Raw genomic sequence first — 10,709 nt, forward strand, 5'->3', positions numbered from 1 at the left:
TGGCGTTTCAAACGAACACCACCTGCTTTACTTCTGGGGAGGGCCTAACGCGCTTGTGCAGTTTTTATTTTTACGAACAGGTATACGAATAGCAATGTTTGCATAGGTATAACTTTTTTGTTTAACCATGAAATTGGTTGAAATTTTCACAGTGAGTAGAAAAATGTTCGAAGTTATAGTCTACTAAAAATTGGAACAGATTGGCCAAGTGGTTCCGGTTTTATTCCGGGTTTCCGAGAGGCCATCGGGAGGAGAAAAGGTACCAGTCGTCTAGAACAAGGTGGTGCTGGTAATCCACAGGAACAGGCATCTATGGGTAGTGCTGATTAATATTTTAACAAAATCAACCCATAACCTTATTCTAAATACTGAGCGTCCACCGGAAGGCCTTCCGATGACCCGGATCAACCTTAATCTGGATTATTATGTATTTTTTATCAAAGTAGGCCTTGATTATTCTCTGCAACTATATGAAATGTAGTAAATTCATGATTTTAGATATATAGTGTTTCAATGGCTCCAAGTGGTCACCAGATGATCCGCCGGAAGATCCGAAACATCCGTAAAATTTAGTGCTACATAAATTCGATCAAAGTAGGCCTTGATTTTTCTCTGCAACAATGAGAAATGTTGTAAAATGGTGATTTTTTATGTGTTAGCAGTTCAATGGCTCCGAGTTATCACCAGGTGGTTCGCTGGTAGATACGGAACATCCGTAAAATTGATTGCTGTGTAAATTTGATCAAAGTAGGCCATGATTTTCCTCTTCAATTATATGGAGTATAGTAAAATGGTGCTGGTCGTTGGATCCAAGTGGTCACCAGATGACCCACCGGAAGATCCGGAAGATCCGTAAAATTTATTGCTGCGCAAATTTGATCAAAATAGGCCTTGATTTTGCTTTGCAACAATGTGAAATGTAGTAGAATGCTGATTGTTGATATGTTAGCTGTTCAATGGCTCCGAGTTATCACCAGATGCTGGTAGATACGGAACATCCGTAAAATTGATTGCTGTGTAAATTTGATCAAAGTAGGCCTTGATTTTCCTCCACTATTATATGGAATACAGTAAAATGGTGATTTCTGAAATATTAGCTGGTCATTGGCTCCAAATGGTCACCAGATGACCCACCAAAAGATCTGGAACATCCGTAAAATTGGTTGCTACGTAAATTTCATCAAAATAAGCCTTGATTTTTCATTGCAACTGTATATAATGAAGTAAAATTATGGTTTTTTATATATTAGCTGGTCACTGCCTCCAAGTGGCTCGCCGAAAGATCCGGAACATCCGTAAAATGTATTGCTGCGTAAATTTGATTAAAGTAGGCCTTGATTTTGCTCTGCAACTACGTGAAATGTAGTAAAATGGTGATTTTTGTTATATTAGCTGTTCAATTGATCCGAGTGGTCACGACATAACCCGCTGGAAGATCCGGAAAATCTGATAAATTTATTGCTGCGTAAATTTGATCAAAGTAGGCCTTGATTTTACTCTGCAACTATGTGAAGTGTAGTAAAATGGTGATTTTAGATACATTAGCTGTTCAATGGCTCTGAGTAGTCACCAGATGGTCCGTGAGAAGGTCCGAAACATCCGTAAAATTGATTTATGTGTAAATTTTATCAAAGCAGGCCTTGCTTGTTCCCTGCAACTGAATGGAATGTAGTAATATGGTGATTTTTTATATATTCGCTGGTCATTTGCTTCGAGTTATCACCAGGTGGTCCAGAAAATACGGAAAATCCGTAAAATTTATTGCTGCGCAAATTTGATCAAAGTAGGCCTTGTAAAATATAGTAAAACGATGCTATTGATGTTGCTTCTTACAGTCGTTAGTTATCTGCCTCCTGTCAAAGTTCATTCATGAGTAAATATTCATCTTAGCTTTCTTCAAATTGAATTCAACATTTCAAAACAGCGAAAAAAAAATGTGGTAAGTATAGGGTATAACATATCAGCATACACATGCAATTAATGTTGAAAGTTGTTGAACAACATCGCCGCACGTTTCCAACAAGTTTACGGACTACATTAAAACAAAGTAAACATAACATTTATCTTCCACAATAAAATGCAGTGTTCAACAACAACTAATGGGAGATTTTAGTGTAATATTAATGAGAAAAAAATCATGATGTGGAAATCTACTTTCTGTGAGGCAAGATTAATGTATTTCATACTTTGTTTTAATGTAATACGTATACTTGTTGGAAACATGCAGGGATGTTGTTCAACAACTTTCAATGAAAACTGAAGATGATCTTTATATTTTGTTATCTTACCAAAAAATGCCTTTTTCTTCAATAGATGGTTTTGAATAGAAAAATGGCTTGGCAACAAGTCCTTCTTAAGTAGCATTAAGTTTTGATGAGTTTATTTTATACCTGCATTATAAAAAATATTGGTATAAGTATTAAATAAAGAGCAATAGGCTGAAGTGTTTTTGCAAGACAAAGATCATTCCACGCAAATAAGGAAAAAGTATCCAAGTATTTTGTTGTTAAATGATGTTTAAATTTTGTTTGTTAAATTTTAAACAAAATATGCAAAGGACGGGTATACACTACTGCTAAAAAAACTCAGAGTACACTGGAAAAAATAAACTCATAATTTCATAAATATATTACTTTTGCTTTCCTTTTTGCTCGGGTATGCTCCTGGAGTTAAAAATTTGACTCCTTAAAAACAGCTATATTAAATTGCTTCTTGTAATCTTTTTTTTTTATTTTTTTTTTATTTTTGTGATTTTTAGCCGTAGGCTAGTTCATCACATTTGATAGTAGAAGGTCAGGCTTAGGGCCTGCCTCTAAGGAAACGTTTCAGTCTAACATTAACGTAACGTAAAACTGGCTCTGGAACAACATTTAAAAAAAAAAACTTAATGTAAAATGGGAGTTACATCGGGACTGTGGTGAGGAATGGATGCGCGAACAAGGTAGAGCTCCACCGTAAGAGACAGTGAGACAGTCCGGCAGAGATACCCCGACGGCAGGAAAATAGGAAGGTGGAAGAACGCGGACAGCGCAGCCAACGACGAGAGTGCTAGATTTGGTTGTACAGGTGGGCGTCCTTCAAGAAAGCAATCAGCGCAGCCAGCGTCGAGGGGTCGTTGCCAAGTAGCTCCCTGATGTTCTCTGGGAGTCGGTGTTGTTCGCGTAGCCTTTGAAACTCTGGGCAGACACACAGCACGTGTTCCACCGAGGCAGGGATGCTGCAGATTGGACAAACCTTGTGGAAGGGTGTCCCACCAAAATTGTGGGAAATCCTCGCATGGCCGGTCCGGAGTCTTGAAATGATCCGTTGGTCCTTGTACTTGTGACTGTCTAGCCAGGGTCGTACGGTTTCTTTGATCTTTCTCAGGAAAGTGGTCCGCGACTGAAACCATTCCTCCTGCCAGGCTTCCATGATAATATTCGCGATCCAACGCTTGACGTCTAGGAGTGGTACGTTCTTGGTGAAGCGGGGACCAGATGGACCAGATCCCGCCAGCCTGTCCGCAGCCTCATTTCCAGGAACACCGCAGTGCCCGGGAATCCACGTAAAAACGGTTGAGGGTGGGGCATATCGTGTAATGGCTTGTATCCAGGGGTGGCGCGGGGCTTCGGCTTCCAGCGCCTGGATGACGCTGTGTGAGTCCGTTAGCACAAGGATCGGTTGATCTGCAGGAGTGATGGCTGCATCAAGAATAGCAGCGGCTTCTGCGGAAAAAACGGAACACTCCTCCGGTAGACTTTGACTTGTTGCGGAGTTTGGTCCTGCCACTCCGAGTCCCACTCCAGCCCGTGATCGCGATCCGTCCGTAAAGCGAGGAACGTGCCCCGGATAGACCGACCCAAGAAGTTCTGCAACTGAACGCCTCAACGCTACAGAGTTATCTCCGGCTTGGAATCCTCTCTTAATCCGCTTATCTATTTTGATAACGTTAGATCGCCAACTTTTCTCTCCATGCCAGTGGACCCTGGCCACCGGGGGGAGGTCAAGGTTGGCTGCAGTGCGGAGGGCTCTGTTCCCCTCTTTGAGGAGAAAGACCCTATCATTCCCGGATGTCTTAGCAGCGAGGGCAGCGGCTTTCGTAGCAGTAGCTGCAGCAGATCGATAGCGGAAAGGGAGGACTCCGATTTCTGCACAAGCAGCGTCTGCAGGCGTGGATGGTAGAAGGCCGGATACGATGCGTACGTAGGTATTGTATACCGGAGCGAGGATGCGGTTCAGCTTCTCGGTGGCTAAGCAGGTAATTTCAATGCCGTAGAAAAGTCGACTGTCGATAACAGCCCGGGCGACACGAAGGCGGATCTCGCGGTTACTGGAGCGGTGCGGGCGGGAGATTGTCCTGACGATGTTGATGCGGCTACGACAGTTTTCTTTCACCGATCTGAAGTGCTGGTCAAAACTTAGAGTCCGATCCAGAACTACCCCCAGAACACGTACTGTTTTCTTAAGCGGAATTGGATGGTCCTGGATGGTGATCGGTGGTTCCTGAATCAGATGGCCCGAGTGGCAGATATGGCACCGTACACTCTTTGGAGCGGAGAGCTGGAAACCAACAGAAAGCGCCCACCTGCTGACGGCGGAGACAGCTGCTTGGGCAATATTCCTGGTCCGTTTAGTCGTTCGTCCCGTTACGACGATGAGTATGTCATCGGCATAGACGATTACGTGCACGTTCTTGGGCAGTCGGCTGAACACCCCGTTCATTGCCACCAGGAATAGCGTAACCGCTATGACGGATCCCTGGGGCACTCCAGTTTCCTCGGGGAACGGATCCGATCGAGTGTTCCCGACAGTCACCTGGAAGGTACGATCAAGGAGGAAATTCCGTACAAAGTGCGTGATGTGGCCTTTCAGGCCCCAGCCGATGAGCTGCCTGATGACGCCAGGCGTCCACGTCCTGTTGAACGCCTTTGATATATCAAGGGATACTAACTCCGCATGGTGACCGTTGTCCTGGGCTTCCTTGAGTACATTCCCGAGGGCTGCAAAGTAAGTGGAGGAGCCATGTCCTTGCCGGAATGCATGCTGCCGTTCGTCAAGGAGACTGTTAGACTCCAGGAACTGCCTAAGTCGACGATTTACCATTCTCTCCATCACTTTTGCCGCGCAGCAAGTGAGCGCAATCGGCCTAAAAGAGGAGGCTTCTCCACTCGCCGCGTTGTTCTTCGGAATGGGCACTACCAGGCTTTGTTTCCAGAGGTCCGGATACGAGTCAGTGAGCCATAGGTCGTTGAAGAGGGCGAGTAGCCTCGTTTTTCCATCGAGGGAGAGGTTTTTTAACACCGGGTATCCAATCTCGTCCGGCCCGGCAGATTTACCAGTACCAGTAAGGGACATCGGGTGGAATTCGCAGGTCACGAATGCAGCTTGTGGAAGGTTTGACGCTCTGGACGAAATCGCTGTCGTAGCCACTAACAGCGGACAGGCCGGCAAAATAGTTCCCTAAATTGTCAGCGATGTCCTTCGGTTCTGAGATCGTGGTGCCATGAGCTTGGATAGTAGGTGGGGTAGACCGCCGCTTGCTACTCAGAGCGTTGACGGGATTCGTCGATTGAATCCAGGAAATCCATCCAGCTGGATCGCTTTGCGTCACGGATCACCTGTCTGCACGAGAGATGGCGTTCTCGGTAGACCTTCAGCGCTTCCTCCCTACCAGGATCGTCTAAGGCTAGGCGCTTAAGCCAGCGTAAGGCTTTGCGTCGCGCTTTTACCGCACATTTGGTATCCTCGTTCCACCAACGTAGGGCTTTTCGCCCGGGTACGCTACTAGTCCTAGGGATGGATAGTGTTGCAGCGTCGTAGAGTACTTCCGTGAAGCTTGAGATGTCGTTCGGTTCGCGTTGCTGAAAGAGAGCGTCGGATTTCTCCCTGAAGGCGTTCCAGTCGGCTTCCTCGAAGCGCCACCTGGGTCTCCGAGTCGTTGGGGGAACCGCACCTACGGAAAGCTGTATGCGGATCGGGTAGTGGTCACTACCGTGCAGGTCGGTACTGATATTCCACTGTGCCCTGTCCACTATAGATCGGCTGGCAGTGGCAATGTCGATCGCAGTGGTGTGCCGTCCATTAAAAAAGGTGGGAGCGCCATCGTTCAGCACCACCAAGTCCTCTCTCTCAAAAATGCTCGCCAGGATAGAACCTCTGGGGTCTGGGCGAGGGCTGCCCCAGTCCGGATGGTGCCCGTTGATGTCGCCGACGAAAAGCCGCGGTTCCGGAAACTTGGAAATAACTGCACTTAAGTCTCTATCCAGATTGGCTGTCCGTCCGCAGGGCAGGTACGCACAACCGATAGCTAAGTTAGCGGCGTTCTTAAGGCGGACGCCGACGATTGGCAGGTCAGTTTGGAGGTCAAGAACTTCGTGTGGAATGCTCCTAAGCACCCCGATGGCGACGGAGTGCCTGAAATTGGCACAGCGCTTGTAACTCCAATCGTATCTCCCTCCCAGCGAACGATTGAGTTGGTCGGTTGTGACTTTGTTGACCTCTTGTAGAGCGATTATCCAGGGGGCATCGCTTTGGCAGAGGAGCTCCAATTCCCTTAGGCGGCCATGGAATCCGTTTATATTCCACTGGAGAACAAGGTTCACTGGCTTGGGCAGTGCAGGCGTGGGGTACAAGATGGTAGACTTGGCGTTGTCACGGTTTTGACTGCCACTCGGGTTAACAGGCTGGTCAATATCGTGCTGGAGAAACCCATTAATGTTCCATTGAGTCAGAGAGTTGACGGGCCCCGGTAAAGCTGGCTTCGGAAAGGCGGTTGCCGAGTCGACACTTTCGTAGCTCGGATTAGCGGAGTGCCGGATATCATAACGATCCGAGGCGTCGAAGTCGTCCGCGTCGCCCGCTGCGTCGTTCGTGGTGTCCATGTCGGACGGAGATCCACGGTATCCAGGCGGGGGGGATCCAATAGTCCAGGGCGTTGATGTAGCGGCTGTAGCTGTTGATGGGCTCGAAAAACGATCCGAATGAGACGGAGCCCCACCAGAGGCAGAGAGAGGGATTCCTCCCACCAGAGGCAGGGATGTTCCAACGGGCGAAAAGAGGTTCAGGTGGTTCCCGGCTGTGTGGTTGGATGGGTCAGCATCGGACGGATTCTTGTAATCGTTACTTGTTTGTTGACTATTATATCTCCAATAAAACCTTTGAGGCCGTATTTCACTCAGCAACTCATTTTGCTTATTTCTTCCGGGGACTTTATTTTATGTATGTATACTATCTGGAAGTGGGCAAATATTGTGGTTGAAGGGACTATTTCATGCAAAAGCATGTTTCAAGTAGACCTGTAAGCCGGTCATGTCATCGGCAGCGGTGGCGCAGAAACTATTTTCGCCTTGGTAGTACTTGCCACAAAACGTGATGCCGCTGGTTTAAATCATTGATAGAATAACCTGAAAAAAGTGTCTTGATACATACTCCCAACAAACCCCCCGCCGACTGTAAAATGTCAGGAGCGACAGCACAATACCGAACAGCAGCTTTTTATCCCCTCGGAACTCAAAAATAAGAACGGCTATTTCGTAGATATCCTCCACGGTTCCATTAATACCGAAGAAACCAAAAGAGCTAGCTGCCAGGACACCCAATTTTGTCCTGCCGCTCATCAGAGAAGTGATAATGATCTCTGCCCCCAGAATCAAAGCCTGGAGCGGTAATGTCACCAGCACACTTAACGGAAACCTGACTAATTGAGTGTTGTTTTCAGCACATAATTTTAAAATCGTTCATAATTTTTGTAAATAAACCGATTTAATTAAGTCGTAGCTGGAAGCTAATTGCCATGCTTATAAAGGGCCATTTGTTTCGTCGTCACGCATTTCTCTCGGTGAACGGACTACAAATCTGGAGTGACAGAGTCAAAGTAATCATACATGGGAGTATTCGCCATTAAGCAGTGGTAGTGGTTAAGTAGCATTGTCATCACGGGCAGCATCCTTCCCGCAGCCAGAGTAATAATCCGCAGTAGTAGCGTCGAAATACACTGCTCGGACAGAAACACCATGAAGCTCAAGTAGTGGTAAAGAAACGGTGGACGGAAAACGGCGAAAGTAAACAGTAAGTTCACTATGCTTTCAAGTACTGTGGTCGTAAGAACACGAAGGTTCGAAGCAGCAGCATCAACACAATGCGAGGTACCTGCTAAACTGGTGTAGTGTGTAACTCGTATCCTGATTAACTGATTCAGAAGATATTAGTTAGTAAGTTTTTGAGGTTAAGGCCCAGTTAGGTCCAGGGGGATTGCCACCGTTTATTGGAACCCTAACCGATGAGTTTAGTTTCCGTCGGCGGGCACTCTCTAAAACTCATCGAGCCGGTACCCCATACACGGAACCCTTGGAGTCTTCATTCCTTGAAGGACGACACCCAACAAACCATCCGCGACCCTATGTAGGATGAGCCAAAGAAGCTAAGTCACACACAATAACCGTGAGCCCAGTACCCACGATTCAGACTACGAAATATCCATCATCTTAGGTATAAGTTTGATCATTTATTCCCTCCTCCTCGTATGTACTAGCGAAGCTCTTACCCTCATTTATGTGTTTACCTGAATAAACGTAACCCTAGCAGCACACTTGTCGCAAACGGCAACTCCTATGTGATTTATTCCGGTTACAATGAAGTTGCCTCAACCTTTAGAGACGGAAGTGTATTGCTTGGGAAATTATGCTTAGTGTGACTAATACACATTACAACCTGATTGTAAAACTCAATTTTGAGACTTGTTTTGGACACGGTATCTCTGTTCGAAACATAATTAACAGTCAGAGTACTAAGGATGCAAAGCGCGTGACGATGCTGTGAACAAGCATGGTTCTCAATAACGGGACAGTCATGCAGTGTTGCAGCATCGTCATGTATTTTGCTCCCTTGGTCTTCTGATTGATTAAATAAATAGTACCGTAAGACGGGGTGACATTGAAACTAGGAAGTCGCATTGGGCCAAAATTGAAAAATGTTTATTGATGCAAATATCTTGAATATACAGAAAATGATGTCTAGTATATGGTTTTTGAGCTTCTGGAGTAAAGTGTAGGTAACATTAACTACTTGTTTTATTTAATTTGTGTTGTAAAGTAAAGTGCCATAAATAGTAGTAGATTTTTTTAAATGTCCACAGGCAAACAAATGTTTGAACATACTTTTATGAAAATAGACGAAGGCTACAAGCGATCTTTGACCATGCATACGAAGTACATTGTGATCATATCCAAGTGTAGTCCTAATAGCTACGATAAATTTACATATTTTAAGATATTTTAAGATATTTTAATTAAATTTATGTGTTGGCCCAATGTCAGCCGCCATAAGGTTTTACATTGGTCAATTTTTTAATTAATTTTAGTAAAATGAGCTTTCAATTTCAATCAACCATTTCCATGACAGTCGTAAATATATCATTGATGAATATATTCACATGCTTAACATTGTTTTCCTTGCTAAAATGTGAACGTTGTTAGGTAGGGAACGAATTTGTTTGATTTTTTGGCCAAATGTCACCTCCACTTACGGTATCACTGAAACACTTACAAAATCTTAGACTATCCCATTTAGTTTAAGGGTAAAGTTAAAATGTTCCCCGGAAATTACATTTGAACACTACCCTGAAATGAAAGGGGATAACTTAAGGCTTCGTTGGATGTGTGGCTCAGAGATACTGATTTTTTTTTTAATATCCTGAAATAGGGTAAATGTCGGCTTCGGCACCCATTGACTGTTTTCGGCAATCAAAATTTAAACGTTAATTTCACTATGTTTTACCATCAACACACTTCCCTGAATGTATCCAAATGATTCTTTAGTTTTTCAGCTTCAATCTGATTATATTTGTAGGACCGAGCAATCCTGTTATGCCAGATTTGTCTTCAAATGAAGCATACGTAATACAAAATGGGGCTGATTTCGAGTTGCCGATAATAGAACAGCTGGTTAACACGCAGTTCTAATGGGAAGGTTGCCGAAGAAAAAGGTGCTGCCGACAATAGTTACACTCACCTAAGAAGTTTAGAGCGTTGTAAAAACGCTTTCAAACAGTTTTGAAGAATTCTGTCGATTGGAATGGATAGAGAAGCAAGCAGCAGATGAATTGAAACAAACAGACACGTCATATATGTGCGTGACGCTGTGAAAATGCTAATAGAAGTGCGGACGCTGCTTAGATTGACGAGAATACGTAAATTCCCCTATTTTATTTGATGATGGAAATGTGTGTCAACCTGTTTGCCAATCGATTTAAATATTTGCGATGTTTGTGTGACTTACACACCTACACACTTGCTAACGACTACGCCGGAGCTGTCCTCATACGAAGCAATTAATTTTACTGATGTTACAATGAACAGCTAATATATAAAAAAAATCACCATTTTACCACATTCCATATAGTTGCAGAGAAAAAGCAAGGCCTACTTCGTTCAAATTTACACAGAAATCAATTTTACGAATGTTCCAGATCTTATTACGGACCATCTGGTGACTACTCAGAGCCATTGAACAGCTAGTGTATCTATAATTACCATTTTACTTCATTTCACATAGTTGCAGAGCAAAATCAAGGCCTGCTTTGATCAAATTTACACAGCAATAAATTTTACGGATTTTCCGTATTTTCTGGACCACCTGGTGATAACTCGAAGCAAATGACCAGCGAATATATAAAAAATCACCATTTTACTACATTCCATTTAGTTGCAGGGAACAAGCAAGGCCTGCTTTGA

This window comes from Ochlerotatus camptorhynchus, unplaced genomic scaffold (genome assembly GCF_037179485.1).
Source record: "Ochlerotatus camptorhynchus isolate MF236.1 unplaced genomic scaffold, CSIRO-AGI_Acam_v1.1 ptg000617l, whole genome shotgun sequence".
Taxonomy (NCBI): Eukaryota; Metazoa; Arthropoda; class Insecta; order Diptera; family Culicidae; genus Ochlerotatus; species Ochlerotatus camptorhynchus.